The sequence below is a fragment of the Macaca fascicularis genome, chromosome 1 (genome assembly GCF_037993035.2).
Source record: "Macaca fascicularis isolate 582-1 chromosome 1, T2T-MFA8v1.1".
Classification (NCBI taxonomy): Eukaryota; Metazoa; Chordata; class Mammalia; order Primates; family Cercopithecidae; genus Macaca; species Macaca fascicularis.
Window position 1 is genome coordinate 7,863,831 of NC_088375.1, and position 19,814 is coordinate 7,883,644.

Below are 19,814 nucleotides of genomic sequence, written 5' to 3' on the forward strand. Positions count from 1 at the left end.
TCTTTCCTTTGCGGAACCAAGCGTCTTTTCTGTGTGTATTAAGCTAAGATGGCCCCCCGCACAGTAGACTCACTGTAAGTACTTGCAGTGTGAATCAATGAACAGGCCTGGAGAGCGTGCGGGAAAAAGCAGCCAAACTCATGGTCAAATCTTCTAGATTAAGAGCACTTGTATCCAGGCCATGACAGAAGCCTTAAAGAAGACTTAGCAGCTGTGTAGCCCAAGCCCGCTGAAGTGTTCACACAGCTGAGCACAGTCTTCTCTGGGTCTCTCAGGTAATAGACCAGCGGATAAAAGACAGTTTGCTCTGGTTCTCTGTCAGGCTTGTTGCTGTCACCTTGCAGAGCAGATGCTTCTCCCAGGTGCTTAATCCATATCCATGTCAAAACACAAAATTGCCCCCATGCTCCCTTACAATTGACAAGTTAAATAACATGGAAGTATTTGGAATAGAGTTGTTTTAGGCTGATATTTTTGGTGGTTCTAGGCTCAATACCAAAATGTAATCATGACTACTTCCCCCCTCAATGGACTGTAAGGGATGTCATTGAGAGAACAGGTTGGCCCTGTTTCTCCATTCTGGTCACTGCGCCCTGGCCTGCAGGCTAAAGAAAACACTCAATGTCCCCGTCATTCCCCCCACATTCTCCCTATCTCCCTAGCGACAGCAATGCCACTGTTTCTAAGTGGTATCATTGCCTGAAACAGACCCTTAAAAAAGAATAAAGATCATTGTCTCCAGAGTTATACCTAACTTCCCCTTGGTAAGGCTGTTTGCATCCAAATGCACAGACATTTTAAGTATAAAATCGTAAGAATGAAATCAGTCAATGGGATGAGGTGAAGAGCTGAGTATCAACATATAACTGAAATCCTCGTTAAACATGTTTCCTTATTGTCTCTTATTTCGTACCCTGAGGTGATGCACACACCTTTACACACTTACACATATGTCCACACACATGTACAAACCTTTACACACACACCTTCACAGGCGTGTATACACACATGTCCACACACATGCACACACCCTTCCATGCACAAATACACACATGTCCACACAACACATGCACACACTCTTACACACACATACACACATGTGCACACCCTTATACACATACCCTCTTTCAATTGGCTGAGGACACCCACCGAATGCTATGGATCCTGGGACTAACCAATGCTCTGGGAAGACATCCCATTCATTCAGTCATTCATTCGAAAGTATTGACTGAACATCTGTTGTGTGTCAGATACTGCAGGTGCTGGGCGATACATCAGAGAAACAATGCTCTTACTCCTGTCAAATTTCTATTTTGTGGTAGAGACCTTCATGTCTTGACCTCACTTATAAATAGGGCCTAATGAAAGGCCCGTCGTAGAATGGGTGATCAATAATCAGTATCTTTTTTTCATCCTCTCTTTACCTAGATTTTAATTTTCTAAAGGATACCTATGTATTTTAGTTGGTTTGAATGAATACCCAAAGCTTTTTTTAACAGTTTGTTGAGATCTCTCGGTGAATTAATAAATATATTTAAAGGGTCTACTCACTGCTTTTACTAACTGGGAAGTACCAGGATAATTGATGCACTTAAAACAGCCTGATTTTTAAAAATATAATATGCATTTGTTATTTCTCTGCCATGATCATTAGTTACATTGAACTCCCATTAGATTCTTCTTCATTGTGGAACTATTAATAGGCACATGAATTTAGTAAGTTTTTCTTCAAACACTTCAATTCATTAGGAGGGAGTAGAAAGAGTGCATTTTCAGGGCCCACTCCTAGTATTTTGGATGGTCTCAGGATCCTCTCTGTAAAAGACTCATTCATTAAATTGCAAATAGAGATTGGGCAGGAACAAGAGTATTTTCTATGGTCATATTTAGAGCAAAGCTGGAAAAATATCTAAACCATGGGAAACACAATAGAATCTTTCAATAAAAATCTATTTAAAGAACACACATTCAACAGGTGAACAAATACTGGTTTGCCTGCCCGGTACTTTTCTTTCATTTTTACAGCCTTTCTCCTTCGCAAACTATCTCTCCTGGTTGTTAGTGTGCTTTGAAAGAAAATACTGGGACAGCAGTCACATAACATGTTTTGCCAGTTAACCGCTTCTGTTCCAAACTAGGTATCTAGGGTTTTGTATGTGAGTGGATATATGTGTGTGTATCTGTGTGCACACAGGTGGGTGTGTGTTCATGTGTGAGGATGTGTAAGGGTGTGTGTGTATGTGTACGAGTGTGGGGACATGTGTGCATAAGTGTGTGAGGGTATGTGTATAAGGGTGTGTGCATGTGTATATGTGTGTGTAAGAGTGTGTGCATGTGTTGTGTGGACATGTATTTGTGCATGAAAGGGTGTGTGCATGTGTGTGGACATGTGTGTATATATGCCTGTGAAGGTGTGTGTAAAGGTTTGTACGTGTGTGTGGACATATGTGTATGTGTGCAAGGGTGTGTGCATATGTGTGCGGACATGTGTGTATATGGGCATGCAAGGGTGTTTGTGTAACTGTGTGCATGTGTGTGAGTTGACACGTGCATATGTGCATGTGAGGATGTGTAATGGGTGTGTGGACATGTGTGTATGTGCGTGTGAGGGTGTAAGGGTTAAGGGTGTGTGCATGTGTGTGTGGCCATGTGTGTTTACGTACATGTGAGCATGTGTGTGTAAGGGTGTGGCCATGGGTATATATGTACATGTGAGGGTATGTGTGTAAGGGTGTGCATATGTGTGAGGACATGCGTGTATATGTGTGTGTGAGGGTAACAGTGTGTGCATGTGTTGTGTGGGCATGTATTTGTGCATGGGAGGATGTGTGAATGTGTGTGGACGTGTGTGTGTGAGAAAAAGAGAGAGGAGAGAAAGAATATAGCTACTCATAGTTTCTTGGAAAATATATTAACCTCTTTTCTCTTTATTCTGATGTGAATTCCGTGCTTCAGCACCCATAAGCCTCTCCAAATTCATTTCGACTGGCTACTCTCTACTTTAGAGAAAGCCTCTTCACTATTCTACACCTTTTTCCTTCTACAAAAGAGAAGGTGGGTCCCCTGCGGCGGCCCTCGGAGAGCAGCAGCCATGGCCCTGCACTACCCCATGGCCGTGGGCCTCAACAGGGGCCACAAGGTGACCAAGAACGTGAGGAAACCGAGGCCCAGCCAAGGCTGTGGGCGCCTCAGCAAACACCAAAATCGCGCAAGACGTGCCCCGAGAGGTGTGTGGCTTTGTCCCATAGAGCGGTGTGCTGTGGAGTTACTCAAGCTCTGCCAGGACAAACAGTCCCTCAAATTCGTCAAGAAAAGGGCAGGGGCACACTCCCCACCAAGAGAAAGTGAGAGAGCCTGCGCGATGTCCCGGCCCCGCCCTGAGGGAAGCAGCTGCCAGGGACTGAGCACCTGTCCCCTCTGCATAAGAAGACCTTTACAGAAAAAAAAAAAAAAAAAAAAAAAAAAAAAAAAAAAAAAAAAAAGATGGGAAGAGTAGTTTGTTGGAAAACCTTCATGGCCCACCCAGCTGTAAGATGATACTATTCTTTTTATAAGTGTCTCAGGGGAGACGTCTCCTCCGATTCTCTGCATCCCTTCCCTAAGAAACTGACATGCTCATTAGCAACAGTGGCTTTGCTGATGCCTGAACCCACGAGGGCGTGGGTGACCGATGACATAAAACTCCATCTAGAAACCTGAGATTCAATATGATATGGAGTTCAGAATTTGTGTTCTTCTGAATGTGTTTCTCCATTGACATGTTTTCTATTCGTAAGTTAGAGAAAACTAGTCAGTGGAGTTAGAAGCACTGGAAAAGAAAATACATTTGTAAATTATTTCATAAAAACTTGGGAACGGAAATTAGCCAGTGAAAACAGTTAAAAACTCCTAGAAGAATCTACCTGAGAAAATATGAAATGTCTTCAGAGAAATCAAGCAACTGTACCATTTAAAAACAGATGGTCTGAAAATTATAAAACCTTGAAATAATATACTAGCTGAGGTTTATTGTCAAATTAGTTTGTTAAATAATACAACAGCTTTTTTTGACAGATCAAGGGCATGACAATAGATTATAATCACTACAATTAGTAATGTGATTTAATTATGAACCACCTAAATATAGGTAATAATAGAGTGCTGATAAAAATGTGTTAAGTAGGTCTTTAACATGATCATCTCATGACTTCCTTAAACCTCACATACGTATTTTTTTCTTAGACTTCTTTGCTTTTTCTTTATTTTTAAGCCAGCACAGTAACTATCATTAATGTCCACTGCTGACTTTCAAAAGTACATAACTGGAATTTTAAACTAACTGCCTATTTCGCTTAAGTATATAACTCAGAGCTTTGTTAAGACAGGAAACTCTTATGTATAATCAGTTCTCTTCACAACACCCACTCCCAGCCCCTACCTCACCCTCCTGCTAAGTGATTTGCTTTTATACCCAGCTGTAGCACCCAGAGCCCAAATTCCTGTTTCAGCTATGATAAAACCTATTAACCATCAGGGACCTACTGAGCCACTTGCAAGTAGAAAAATCTATTAACTCCAGTACACTCACAATTCCTGCTGGCTGTGATCAACTCAGTCCTTGGACCTCCCTACTTGCTTCTCCCTACTTCCAGAGTTATACTCTGGTTTTAGCCATGACCATAGCTCTCCCGGGTAGCCATAACACAGTCCTAGATTATTTCTCCATTTCCACACTTGCACACTTGCCTCTAGAGTCTTTTCTACCACAGCAATCGGAGTGATCCTGTTAAAATATAAATTAGGCACACGCTTGTAGTCCTAGTTACTCGGGAGTCTGAGCCGGGGAGAGTAGTGAATGACTTAAGCCCAGAAGTTTGAGCCCAGACTGGGTAATATAGCAAAATCTCATCTCTCAAAAAATAAATAAAATAACGTGTAAATTAGCCAAATAATTGATTAATATAGATTTCTCTTATAGATGTATTTAAAATAGTAAATGAAGAATAAGTGATAGAATGCAAAATACTGTTTTGAAAGGATCATCAGTAGGCTATTATTACTACAAAAATGAAACACGACCTGCATGACTGTTCCTTCTGATGGATGTGCACCACCTGCACCTGTGAAGGAGTCTTGTCCCTCAAAATAAATCCTGCATCTCAGCAAGCCACTAAATCTAATGACCAATTTATAGGAAACAGAGGGACGTCTTAAATGAAACCACAGGCATCCAATTAGCAATTGCAGACTGGGAAGAACTCCAGAGGGTAAACAACCCAGTTCCCTTAACAACAATAAAAACAAATGCCAGAAAAAAGAGAGATGTTGGGGATCCTATGGATTAAAAGAGATTTAAGGGATATCAAACAGTCACAGAGTGTAGATTTTATTTTGATCACTATTCAGACATACAAACTGAAAAAAAAAAAAGGTTTACCAAGGAAATATGACCATTGTGTAGAGTAGACATCTAATGGTATTAGGTAAGCATTGTTAATCTTCTACGTGTGAATCAGAGGTGTGATGGTGCATTAGTCCATTCTTGCAGTGCTATAAAGAACTACCTGAGACTGGGTAGTTTACCTAGAAAAAGAGGTTTAATTGACTCACAGTTCTTCAGACTATACAGGAAGCGTGGCTAGGGAGGCCTCAGGAAACTTACAATCATGGCGGAAGGGGAAGGAGGAGTAGGCATATCTTACGTGGCTGGAGAAGGAGGAAGAGAGAGCAGTGGGAGGCGCTACACATTTTTAAACAACTGGATCTCATGAAGACTCACTCATTATCGCAAGAACAGCAAGGGGGAAATCCACCCCCATGGTCCAATCACCTCTCACCAGCCTCCTTTTCCAACACTGGGGATTACAATTTGACATGAACTTTGGGCAGGGACACAAATCCAAACCATATCAGATAGTAAAGAATTAACAATTTTATTACTAGAAATAGAAGCCCTGATGTTAGTATTTGTGGATTTTCATGGTGTATACACTCCCTTCATGGTTAATTTCAAGCCACGTTCATGAAGTCATGGATCCCTGAGTGGGAAGAGTGGCATGTGCTGTTTCTCTTTGGCTGAGCAGGTATGAGCTGCTTTAACCCCTACCAGACATGATAATAGTATTACAGTGGTGTTAAACAAAAAAGAAAGAAAGAAAAGAAAAGAATGCCTATCTTCAGAGATCCCTACTGAAATACTTATGGTTGAAATGACATGATGTCGGAAAATTTCTTCAAAATGATTTGGAGTGAGGGTGGGGTAGAGAGTGTAAATGTAACAGTATTGCCCATGAATCAGTAATTTTGAGACTGAATCATAGCTACACTAGAGTATATTATCATTTTTCTCTACTTTGCACATGTTTAAAATTTTGTATGATAAGAAAAATTTTTCAAAGTAAGTACTTTATGTTACTGAAAATTCCTAAGGTGCTCCCTATCTGAGTAGAAGCCAAAGTTTTAAGATGCCTGCAACTGATTCTCTCCCTTCACTTTGCTCCACTCACCCTCCTGCTGTTCCTGCAATGTGCTAGGCCTGCTCTCACCTCAGGGCCTCTGCACTGGCTGCTGTGTCTGCTCAGAATGCTTTCCCCCAGATAAACCATGAATATCACTTCCTCACTTTCTTCAAGTCTTTGCTCAGATGTCAACTTCCTAATAAGGGCCCCATTTAATGTCCCATTCTGCCCACAGCTCTGGCCCAGAATTCCTGATCCACAGTGCTTATGATTTTCTAACATATTTGACATCTGTGACTGTCAGAGTATTTTTCTTTACTTGATACTTCTGATATATCATCTGCACTAATTACTACATTTAAAGTATAGTTTTGGAAGACTGTGCTGTTGGAAATGCCTTTTAGAATTGATAAAGGTAGTGCACATTGCTTTAGAATCTATTCAAAAGGTCAACATAAGCTTGTTTCTACACTTAAGTGCAGTGGTAGAAAACTTTTAAGAGATTGTACTCTCATAAGTATCTTAAAATTGATAAGTTTCAAGAGGAAAAAGAATTACAGTTTGGCCAGTTTACTTCCAAAATAACTTTGCCATTATTTTAATAACTTCACAATTTTTAATGAGGATGCTGGTTCTTTTGAATTGTAGTATACTTTCAGAATGTCTCTCACTCCATTTCCCCATTGTCCTTCAGCAAACACTTACACAACTTAACATGCTGCTGTCCCGACCAGTTCATCTTGACCCCCCTAACCCTTAACCATCATTCCTAAATATTCAGGGTAACACGCTGTGAAAACTTCAAGCAATAATAAATTTCCTTACTTTGTGAACTTTCAAGCAAACACTGATGATTCTATGTGAACCCCTCAATGTCATGGCCTAAGCAGAGAATTTGAGAACTCGTTCGATGCCTTTTCATATATGTAGTTAAGGTGCATGGGTGTAAATGCTGTATTAAATTATCCAGTCATTGCATTACTTCACATTTCCACACAGCTTTCATTGCTCTAGCATTTATTTGCTATGACCTATTTCATTGACCCAGGAATAGTAGCTCTGCAGGGTAGAATGTGAAAACCATGGCTGGTTCATTGATTAAATCACAGCTAACTCATCATTGAAGGGCTTGTTTTTATTCTGTTGCACAAGAGTCAGTGGGACTTGGGCTTTGGCATAGATATGGCTAAAAGGAAAGGCATGGCAAAAAGAATATGAAAGGGTGCTCAACATATATGTCACTAGGGAATTAAAAATTAAAGTAACAATGAAATACCATTAATACCTATTAGAATGGCCAAATTCCAAAACATTGACAACACTGAATGCTGGCAAGAGTGTAGAGCAACAGTAACTCTCATTCATTGTTGGTGGAAATGCAAAATGGTACAGCCACTTTGGAAGAAAATTTGGCAGTTTCTTACAAAAGTAAACATACTCTTACCGTACAGTCAAGACGTTACAATCCTTGGTATAACACAAATGAGTTGGAAACAGGTCCACAGAAATACCTGTGCCCAAATGTTTATAGCAGCTTTGTTAATAATTGCTAAAACTTGGAAGCAACCAAAATGTCTTTTAGTGGGTGAATAGATAAACTGTGGTACCTCCAGACAATGGAATATTATTCAGTGCTAAAATGAAACGAGCTATCAAGCTATGCAAAGACATGGAGGAATCTTAAATGCATGCTAAGTGAAAGAAGCCTATCTGAAAAGGCCACATACTATATGATTCCAACTACTTGACATTCTGGAAAAGGCAAAACTGTGGAGATAGTAAAAAGATTAGTGGTTGCCAAGGGTTAAGGAGGGTGGGAAGGATAAATAGATGAAACACAGGACTTTTGATACTCTAAGGGTGGATATATCTCATTATAAGTTTGTCCAAACCCATAGAATATACAACACCAAGAGTGAACCCTAATGTAAACTATGAATTTCGGGTGATTATGATGTAGCAATGTAGGTTTGTTGATTGTAATAAAAGTGCCACTTAGATGCAGGGTGTTGATAGTGGGGTAGGTTGGGGAGGGGACAAGGATTATATAGAAACTGTACGTTCCACTTAATTTTACTGTGAACCTAAAACTGCCCAAAAAATTGTTTTTTTTTTTTTTTTTTTTTTTTTGAGACATGTTCTTGCTCTGTCACCCAGGTTGGAGTGCAGTGGTGTGATCACGGCTCACCGCAACCTTGAACTCCTGGGTTCAGGCAATCTTCCCACCCCAGCCAACCGAGTGGCTGGTACTACAAGTGTGTACCACCACTCCTGGTGAATTGTTACTTTTTTTCTTTTTTCTTTTTTTTTTTTGTAGAAACGAGGTACCTAGACTGGTCTCAAACTCCTGGACTCAAGCAGTCTTCCCACCATGACCTCCCAAAGAGATAGGATTACAGGCATGAGCAACTGTGCCCAGCCTTTTTTTTTCTTTTAAGGCCTAATAAAACTGGGAAGAGAGTACCTAAAAGATGCTTTCATGTGACAACTTAAGGTCTAAAATGAAAGACTCCTCCATCATGCTCATGTGTAATCGTACCAGGTTGTTATCTATTGATTTGCAAATAGAAGCATAAATAGATTTTAAAAATGAAAACTAACGCTATATTTTGAAATTTACAGTAGATTAGATTTCATAGTCTTTTCTGTTTCTTGCAAAAGATGCTGGATATGTAGTGATACTCATTTCAAATCATTTCCGAAATATTCTAGTTGCCATAGCAGCCAAAGCTGATGATGAAATTTCTATACAAAGCTCTCAGAAATGAGATTTGCTAAGAAAGTCTTTTGAATTGTTCAAGATAGTTGGCTTTTTCATATCTCACCTTCAAAACATTTTTTTTACTTTTAAGTTCTCTACATTTATTCTAGCACTAAAACTGTAGTATTTTTAGAGCTAAGAAATTGTGTGAATCATCTAGGAGGCACACAAGATATGGTCAGCGTATGATAGCAGGAGGGAATAATGGAAACACGGATCTTCCTGGACATTGTGAGGACTGTTAGCAAGCCTAGAAGTGCCAGAGTGAGAAAGGGAAACTTGAAAGTTTTCAGAATTATACTGGCTCAGATTTGTTAGCCCTGTGTCTGCTTAAATATGTATTATTTCCTTGTGATTGATTCTATATTTAAGCCTGTACACAGTAGTGTTAAAATTAAAGTGGGTGAGCAGAGTTCCTCATGTCTACAGAGATTACTGTGCCAGCTCTGGGCTTCCCTGGGGATGCAGTTTTGCAGCCTCTTGTTCTTTAGGTGCTAAATTATGTGATGGCACATGTGTTTCCAGACATACCAGGCGCAGCTCAGTTGACCTTGCTACATGTGTTTTTGTATTTTTTTTCTCTAGAAGCTTATCTTGAGATAGTCAACATATTGTGAAAAACAATAAAAACACTGGACACTGACCTTAGTCCTGGAGATGCCGAAAGAGCGCTGACTCTACTGATACTGCCACTGCCGATTAATGGCCAGCATGGATCTCCTGTGACTTGCGTTGCTCAAGTGTTTGCTTAATGCTTGACATATATAGAATGAATAAGACTTATTTGGGGAGGATTCATTGTGGGATGCTTCTCTGGTATACTATGTAGGCTCCAGAATTTTCATTACAGTTGTATCTTGGTTTGCATTTAGACTAAGCATCTCTATTATCATACCTGAGGGAACAGAAAATTTCTCGAGTTCAATGAAGCAACAGTAGAAGGTGCCATCAGGGAATGTAGCGTCAGAAGGCGTGATTTAGTTGAAATGATGAAGTAGGGAAGGGCTCCCTGAAGTGGTCACATATAAACTGGGACCTGAAGAACTAGTAGATGTCAGTCAGGAAAACCCCAATTTGGATTAAGGCACTTTATTTCAATCTTTCAGACATAATACAAGCTCCAGCAAAGTCTTCACACAGATTACTACTTTGGCTTGGAATACTGGTCTCCTCCTAGCTTCTAATTAATCCTTTCTGCAATTATTTAATATCTGTCTTCCCTGGTAACCTTCAATCAAGGGATTCATATTTTAAAAAACCATCCTGGGTTTTTGTAGTTGGGCATTATTGGTGATTCTTCTTTTGTGTCTCACTGGTTGCTGTCCAACTAACTTTTTCTTTGAGGGGAGCAGTGTAAGGTTCTTGTAGCAGATTTAATGGGAAATGAATGAGACTTGGTCTGAAGATCTTCCTGGACCTCTTGAGTTCCCTTTTATAAATGATTTTGGTAGTTTTCTCACTGACTTTTTAAAAAAGTATTAATATATTGATTTGCCATTTTTAGTGAAGCATACCTGTGTTCTGGTATTTCGTTTAGATCTAGTGGTGATTAAACTTTGCAACATACTAGAGGATGCCCAGATCATTAGATGCCTTCAGACCGAATCCAGTGTGGGGACATGCTGCCATTTTGAGGCAGGTTGTTTGATTTTACTTTCTTTGATATGTTTCTTTAGAAATGGATTGAATACTTAGCTCTCAGAATTAGGGTTTTAAAAAATACTGTAACTCCTCTAATCAGCCAGTTATTGAAGACTGGATTAATGGGAGACTTGAGGGTTTATAAAGTCAAGAGCTATCTATGGTTCAGCACTGAAATTGTTTTCATGTAGATCTCATGGCAACCCCAAGCTTTGTTATGTCATTCTACTGAGCATTGGCCAATTGCACTGCTGGGTTTTTACCTGATGCTGCTCCCCTGGTGACGTGGCCTGTCTTATTTGCTTAATAAATTTCTAAATTTCTGAAATGAAATTTGTAGAATCACAGAGTTTATTGTGGATTTGCCCCTCCCCACCCCCCACAGTAATGCTGAAGAATCAAAGCTGCATCCAAGCTTCATATAAAGACAGACAATTAATTATATTATTAATTATATCTCATTACAGCAATTCACATCTTCCCCCCACATAGGTGGGGCACTCATCATACCTTCTTCATATTCAGTCTACTCACCTTCACCCGGTTCTGTAATGGTGCTGCTAGCCTTCTGAGGATTTATTCTCATAATGTGTATTTTCTTTCCATCCATTCTTCCATGAATTCATTCCACAAGCATTCATTGAGCCCATTCTATGGGCCAGACATTGACTTAAGTTCTGGGGATACAGCAGTCTATTGCATGCACAAAAGTCACTTTCTGTATGGAGTTCACATTGGAAAGGCATGAGGCAATGGATGAGACAAATAAATAAGATATAGTTAGGGGTCGACAGGGACATGAACAAGACCTAGCAGGTTTGTCTTTGCAGGAATATTTTAGGTGTGAAAAGTTTCCTCTTTAATATTAAGGAAGAGTCAGTTTGATAAAGGAGCTGCTAAAATTGTGACTTAAAAAAAAAACCCCAGCTAATTAATACAAATTCAGTTGGACTTGATGACTATTTATTTTTAATTCAGGAAGCTAGGAATGAATTTGTCTCTCCTGCCTGCTACCTTACCGCATGACAGATTTCATCATTCCAGTAATTATGGAAAATATCTCAAATCAGACAGTGCTTGCAGGCACCTGCAGCCAGACTGAGTCCCACACAGCAGTGTCTGAAAGAACAACTTCATTTCCATGCAGGCCACAGACTGGAACGTAGTTAGTGCCGGGCAGAGTTAAAGTACAACAGTTGCTCTGTTGGTTGCTGTGGTGACGGCCTCAAACTGTTAGCACTCAAGGGATGAACGTCTCCCGTCCATCTGGACAAAGGAGAAATGACTTGACGCTTAGGGTATTGGACTCCAGATGTGTTTTAAAATGGCAGTTCCCACAGGAAAATGTCTATTCCAATGCCATTGGACAGGTTGATTTTATTTCTTATTTTTTACTTAAAATTCTTTTATGTCACTTGAGCGCCTAATCACTATTTCCAGTAGCCACCTGTCAGTGTGCAGCGTCTTTGAACTTTGCACAACATTTCACATTGAGGGGGACTCTCTTGTTGGTGTTTGGTTCCTAGTCTGCAGTGTTGAAATATGCACTCTTCCTTCTGTTTGCCGCTTCTGGCTGTGTCAGCAGCTACTTATCTTCTGTAGTGTGGTCCTCCGGTATCTTCTCCTATCTTCTCTTTCTGTCTTATGTGCGTCCCTTCTTCCTTCTCTTCCTCCTCCTCCCTCTCCTGCTCTTCCTCTCCTGGTTTCCTCTTTTATTACCTGACCAGATCTCCTGTCTGTACAGATCATTCCCAAATCCATACTGCCAGGCCAGACTTCTCCTTTAAGTTGCAAATTCTCAGAATCCTCTCAAGATACTCCGTGGACACTTTAAAGTCAACGTGTTCAAAATTCTTCCTCCAATTTTGTGACTAACACTGATCTCTGATTCATCACCCAGAATCAAGCCTTTAAGGCCTTCTTCGGTCCTATCCTCTCCTAGGCAGTTTACACCCAACCATTGGTTGAGTCTTGTACTCAACACTCACATCTACCATATCCTCTCTTTTGTCACTGAGACCACATGGTCAGGCTGACACTGCTTGACACTTGGACTATCACAATAGTCGCTCACCTCTAATCCATTTAATTTTAGATGCTATTTGCCAGAATAATCTCTAGAAAGAAAGCTCCAACAACAGCCCTTTCTAATTCAAAGAAAATCTCTGCCCCTAAATATGGCATTCAAGGCCCTTTCTTTGCTCTCACACATCCCAGTTCTCCCATGCCTTTAAGACACGGCCCGCATTTTCTTACCGACTCGTCTCTTGGGACATTTCCCCTTTGCTTTGAAGGCTCTTACCCTCAGCCTCCATTATTAATAGCTGTATATTTTTAAACATCTATTTTTAATAAAACATAAAAATTAAATTATGAAAATAACTTCACAGAAAGGTTGGAAGAAAATAGAAAAATAGTAAGAAGGAACTAAAATTCTTACATAATCTCATCACTCAGGGGAACTGTTATTTCACCTCCGTTTATTTTTGCTGATTTATAGTCACACATTGCTGAAAACCAGAATATGTTCTGAGAAGTGCACCTATAGGCGATTTCTCTTCTCTCCCCACTATTTGTTTCTTTAGTTGACTAACACCATAGCGTGTACGTACACAAACCTAGATGGTGTAGCCTCCTGCACACCTGGACTATATGGTGTAACCTGCTCCTAGCCTACAAACCTGTAAGCATATTGCTCTCTTGATTATGGTAGGCAATTGGAACACCATGGTAAGTATTTGTGTATCCAAACATAGCAAATGTACAGTAAAAAGATGGTATAGAAGAGGAAAAAATGTGGTACACCCATATAGGGCACTTACCACGAATGGAGCTTGCAGGCCTGGGAGTTGCTCTGGGTGAGTCAGTGAGTGAGTAGTGAGTGAATGTGAAGGTCTAGGACATTACTGTACCCTACGGTAGACTCTATAAACCCTTGCACTTAGGCCATACTACATTTATTTTTTAAATTTCCTTTTCTTCAATAATACATTAGCCTTAGCTTACTGTAGCTTTTGACTTTTACATTTTAAAAATTATTTTATTTTATTTTTTAGTTTAAGTTCTGGGATACATGTGCAGAACGTGCAGGTTTGTTACATAGGTATACATGTGCCATGGCGGTTTGCTGCACCTATCAACCCACTGTCTAGGTCTTAAGCCCCACATGCATTAGGTATTTGTCTTAATGCTCTCCCTCCCCTTGCCTCCAACCCCCGACAGGCCCCAGTGTGTGATGTTCCCCTCCCTTTGCCCATGTGTTTTCATTGTTCAATTCCTACCTATGAGTGAGAACATGTGGTGTTTGGTTTTCTGTTCCTGTGTTAGTTTGCTGAGAATGATGGTTTCCAGCTTCATCCATGTCCCAGCAAAGGACATGAACTCATCCTTTTTTATGGCTGCATAGTATTCCATGGTGTGTATGTGCCACATTTTCTATATCCGGTCTATCATTGATGGGCATTTGGGTTAGTTCCAAGTGTTTGCTATGGTAAATAGTGCTGCAATAAACATACGTGTGCATGTGTGTTTATAGTAGAACGCTTTATAATCCTCTAGGTATATATCCAGCATTGGGATTGCTGGGTCAAATGATATTTCTGATTCTAGATCCTTGAGGAATCACCACACTGTCTTTCACAATGGTTGAACTAATTTACACTCCCACCAACAGTGTAAACGCATTCGTATTTCTCACAGCCTTGCCAGCATCTGTTGTTTCCAGACTTTTTCATGATCGCCATTCTAACTGGCGTGAGATGGTATCTTATTGTGGTTTTGATGTGCATTTCTCTAATGACCAATGATGATGAGCATTTTTAAATTTTTTAACTTTTTTGACTCTTCTTTACAAAAATATTTTTTTTTATGTTCTTATTCTATAAGCCTTTTTGTGCTTTAATTTTTTTTTACTTTAAAAACTTTTTTTTTAATTAAAAACTAAGACACAAATGCAGCCTTAGCCTCAGCCTACACAGGGTCCAGATCATCCATATCACTGTTCCCACCTCTACATCTTGTCCCACTGGAAGGTCTTCAGAGGCAGTAATATGCATGGAGCTGTCATCTCCTATGACAACAATGCCTTCTTCTGGAATACCCCCGAAGGACCTTCCTGAAGCTGTCTTATAATTAACTTAGTATATACTTCTACTTACATAAGTAAAAATACACTCTAAATAAGGATAAAAAGTATAGTATGGTAAATACATAAACCAGTAACATAGTCATTATCGTTATTAAGTGTTATGTAATTGTATGTGCTACACTTTTATGCAACTAGCAGCTTAGTGTGTTTGTTTACCACAATGAGTAATGCATTGTGCTACAACATTATGACAGCTACAATGATGCTAGGCAACAGGAAATTTTCAGCTCCATTATAATCTCACGAAACCATTGTCATATCTGCAGTCCATCATTGACGGAAATGTTGTTAGGCTTTTCATGACTTTATATGCACCACGTGTGCAAAGTTTTGTAAAGTTGATATATACAGGTTTTGCACCCAGCTCTTTTCACTTCATACTACAGTCTATGAATTTGCTGATGTATTTAATGGTGTTTGAGAACATGAGTGAACATCTGCAGAATATATGAATGCATTGTAATTTATTTGAACTCTTCTGGTTTGTGTTGTAAATAATTTTAAAGAGCTGTACTTTTCCTCTAGAATAATTGTTTCTGTGCTATCTTTTTAAGACTCTTGGTTTCCTTCTTCCCTCCCTTTCTTCCTTCTCTTTATTTCCTCTTTATTTTTTGGGGGGAAAAGGAATGTTCATGACAGATTAGGCTGCTTGGCCATAGTAGCGTAAATGGCTGTGCATGGATCTACCCACTGTTAACCTGAGTGCTCACAGTGTTTTCCCAGGAGGTGGTGCTGTGAACAGCCTAAGCTCTGTGTTCTGTACTCTTCTTTTGGATTCATGGGATCCTCTTTTATCCCAACTATTTGTCTGTCTGGTTGACTAAATGACTAAGTACGTGAAAACCGCAGCTCCCAATCTCCACTGCTACCAGGGCTCTTCTCCAAAGCCCACTACACTACACAAGCTGCTCTATTGCTTGTTGAGATTGTGTCCCTTTCCCAGGAGTAGTTTATTTCCTAAATGATCCCCTTTGAGTCCTCTCTTTTTATTTTTGGGAATTAGCCTCTGTAGAAGGAATAGTATGGATTAAAGAGGCCGTGACACAGTTTCTGGCTTGTTCGGTGATTGTACTACAGATGGAAAGCTCCTAGTGCTTTGGTTAAAATGTTGTGAATTCTGGCCACGTGTGGTGGCTCACGCCTGTAATCCCAGCACTTTGGGAGGCTGAGGTGGGCAGATCACCTGAGGTCAGGAGTTCGAGATCAGCCTGCCCAATATGGCAAAACCCTGTCTCTACAAAAAAACCAAAAAGCCGGGCATCATGGCAGGCACCTGTAGTCCCAGCTACTTGGGCGGCTGAGACAGGAGAATCGCTTGAACCCAGGATGCGGAGGTTGCAGTGAGCCAAGATCGCGTCACCGCACTCCAGCCTGGGCGACAAGAGCAAAATTCCATCTCAAAACAACAACAACAAAAAAAGGTTTGGAATTCTTTGAGCCAGAAAGGGAAAGATAAGGCTTGTCCCTACCTTCACTTCAGTAGGCAGCATTGCCCCATTTTATATTAGTAGTGTATTTGTACAATATACTGTTTTCCATCCTAGTTGTCATCCTCAATGTAGCTCTAAAAGTTGGTGACCAGTGAAAACTCCTCTAAGGATTTTTAAACCAGAGTATCATCTGCCTTAACTTCTATCTTTTCCTGTGTTTACATATGTATTTTAACTGGCAGTCTTACTTAGGAAATAAAAACCACACATTGACAAGTCCCTACCAATTCTGTGAGACCCGTTTAAAATGGTCTCTTCATGAGGCTGATCCTGATGTCCTCAGGGAACTTGGCACATGGTCTTTCTCCCTTGTGTTCTTATATCACCTGGATTTATTCTGCTCTCAAAATGTATATCCTGCCTGGCTTAGCCTGTGTTTATTTTATCCTCTTTACCAGTCTAAGTTCCTTAAGGACAGGAAAGTGTCTTGTTTCTCTTATCATTTGCCCAGTAGCAATTCTTTAAATCAGGAAAAGAGGTGGGGCACATGGAAACAAAATGGGAGTGTTCACTCTGCAGTAGGCTTTGTGCCTGACATTTTACTGGTGCCATTTTATGCGACCATTGTATCATGGTTAATTGCATTCATACATACAAATCTTGTAAGTTGTAATGCCATATTAAAAAGTAGAGTTCGTATTTACAGGTGTTTGTAAATGACACGTTTGAAATTTGTCTCGCCATTTCACAGTTGAGAAAATTGAGATTTGGAGAGTTTATGTAATTTGTCCAAACTTACATGGCTACAGAGTGACAAAACTGATATCCAAACCCATGCAAAGACAATTTTAAAGTCTTTTAGCTATACTTCCACCTGATCTCCCTGCTTCGTTAATTTATGCTAGAGTGTTCAGTTAATGTGCAGTTGAGAAGATTGTTTATTATTCTAGGTGAGTTCATTCTCTTATTTAATCCAGAAGCAACCTAACTTGAAATGAGAACAGGACACAATTTCCTTTCTACTTAACATAAATAAAAATGAAACAAATGACTTTTATTTCATACTCTGAGACAGTGGTGATGGGAGAGTTATATGGATCACATACAACCATGCTGAGTTTCTAAGTCATTGCTGTATTTTGGTAAGCTTTTGTCAGAAAAGTTATTCATATATTTTAAAAATTCAATCTGTTAGCTAGTAGACTATGTCTGAAGGAAATATGCACATGTTCTTTGGAATGTCACTTAATTTCCAAATCATCTGAATCACACATTTTAGCATTAGCTGCTGCTGGTTTTCCTCCCGATCATCTTGCCTATAGCAGTTCTGTGAGACACTATTACATATGTACTCCATAAATTACAAACTCATTTACAAACACCTATACGTATAAACTCTACTTTCTAATGTGACATTTGAATTTAAAGGGAGATTTGCATGCACATATACCACTAACCAGAACATAAAAATACTGAGATAGAACGTGTAGTATTGCTTTAGCCTTTGCATCAATTCTGATGATCTCTCTCTTAGAGTGATAAGAAAGTTTACAACAGAAGATTCACTCTAAGCTAGAATGAGTGATAGAACCAAGACTTTCCTCTTCCCACATGGATGCACCAGGTGATGCTGGGGGCCCTGTGGTTCTGCTTGTCCTCACCTCCATCTTTCCTCTTCTCACTCAGGTAGCAGCAGGCAGTCATGCTCTCCCTCCATCTTCCCTCATACCACTTCCTACCTCTCTTCAAGCACCAATTGTTTGAGAGTCTGTGAGGAGACCTCTCATGCGCCCAAGAGATTGAGGTGAGGACGGTTTCTTCAACTTAGGGTCAGTGCTCAGGAACTCATGTGCTTTCTAAATACACCTTGTAGTTGCTTTGTAAATATTTGTTTGGTGAGTGAATCAGGTGTACCTTTTTGTTAAGCATTTATTTAACAACTGTGTTATAGAATTGGAAGTTCCACAAATTCTCATACAAAATTGAATGAGAAAACTTCCTCAAGGTATGTAGAACCTGATTTTTGGTTGGGGGGACACAAGTAGATACATCAGCGGTTACTATAAACTGTGGTGAGCACTATCAGAGAAGCGTGGACATGCTATTCAAGGAACACAAAGGGAAGACCACTAAATCAAGCTTGCGGATCAAGGGGAGTTTCCCAGATGACTGCATAATTGGACTAAATATAAAGAATGAGTGGGCATTTGCTAGATAAAGAAGGTCTGCAGGGCAGAAAGAGGGGAAAATGTGCTTAGGGACCTACAAATAGTTTGAATTGACTGAAGAAGAGAGAGTGTTAGACGCTGAGGCGTGATGGAGAGGCAGGAGCTGGACCACAGAAGGTTTGTGTGCTAAGCATCTCATTGAAGGGCTGACTTGCATTGTCCCAGGTATGGGGGCTGCTCCAAGAAGAACATTCCTTACTGGAGGCAAAGGTTAGTATCATGACTTACTTTGCATTTTAAGCCTTGTACAACCAAAACAGCAAGAGCAGTAACAAATGGCCTGGGCATTTGCAGAGACTGAATGGGTTTAATCACTGAGCAGGCGAGTTGTTTTGGTTTGGGCTAGATGTCAGAAAATGTGGTCACTGGGAGGCATCCTTGTGATAATTGTGTTCCAGGAAGGCTTAGCTCCTGCTGGAGCAGGTAGGGAACATTTCTGTGGCCAGAATCTGTCATCGAATGTGGAACACAAGAGCTTGAGTTTGAGGAGGAGTCAATGAGGAGGACTTCTGCAAGTCCTCAATTTCTTGACTAGAGGCTTTGGTCAGGGCACAATGAAGACCATTTTCAACTTTCCAGAAATGAATTTATTTCTTTACAGGATTGCAATTGTTAGGCGCCCTCAGTTTGAAAATGGAAGCAGACCTCGTGGCCTCCCTTACTTTTGCTTCCAGACAGATAGCCTTGGGCTCTGCAGCAAAGCAGCTTTTCCCATCTGAGGTGTCTGGGGATCAGAGAGAAGATTCCCTTTACTCACCATGTTGTATAGTTAACAGCGCCCCATACGTCAGCACATTTATCAGATTTGGGTGGAAGCTGAAGGACTTGCTGAACAATTCAGACTACTCATGTCCTCCAGAAAGCCTTCTCTGAGGAACAGTAACAGGCACACTTGGTCTCCACACCCACTCAGAGATGAAGGAGCCTGAACTAGATACGTGAGAAAGAACAGAAGCTTTGGAGTAGCACAAACCTGGAGTCGAATCCTGAACCTTCTCATCACAAGCCATGTGATCTCAGGCAACTTGCTTTACCTCACTTAGCCCACGCTTCACATGCGTAAAATAGAGACACTACCAACCTCATGGCTGATGAAACATCAAGTTCTTGGCCACGTGAAACATATGATCTGCCAATGTTCATTTCTTCTGCATCGCCAAAACTTCACAA

At 40.2% G+C, this 19,814-nt stretch overlaps 1 protein-coding gene across 11 annotated transcripts in view; it reads left to right on the plus strand.

Moving 5' to 3' along the window:
* The window catches only part of RGS7 (regulator of G protein signaling 7), a 564,000-nt gene that overhangs the window by 50,616 nt on the left and 493,570 nt on the right, over nt 1-19,814 (plus strand). The window lies entirely within an intron of this gene.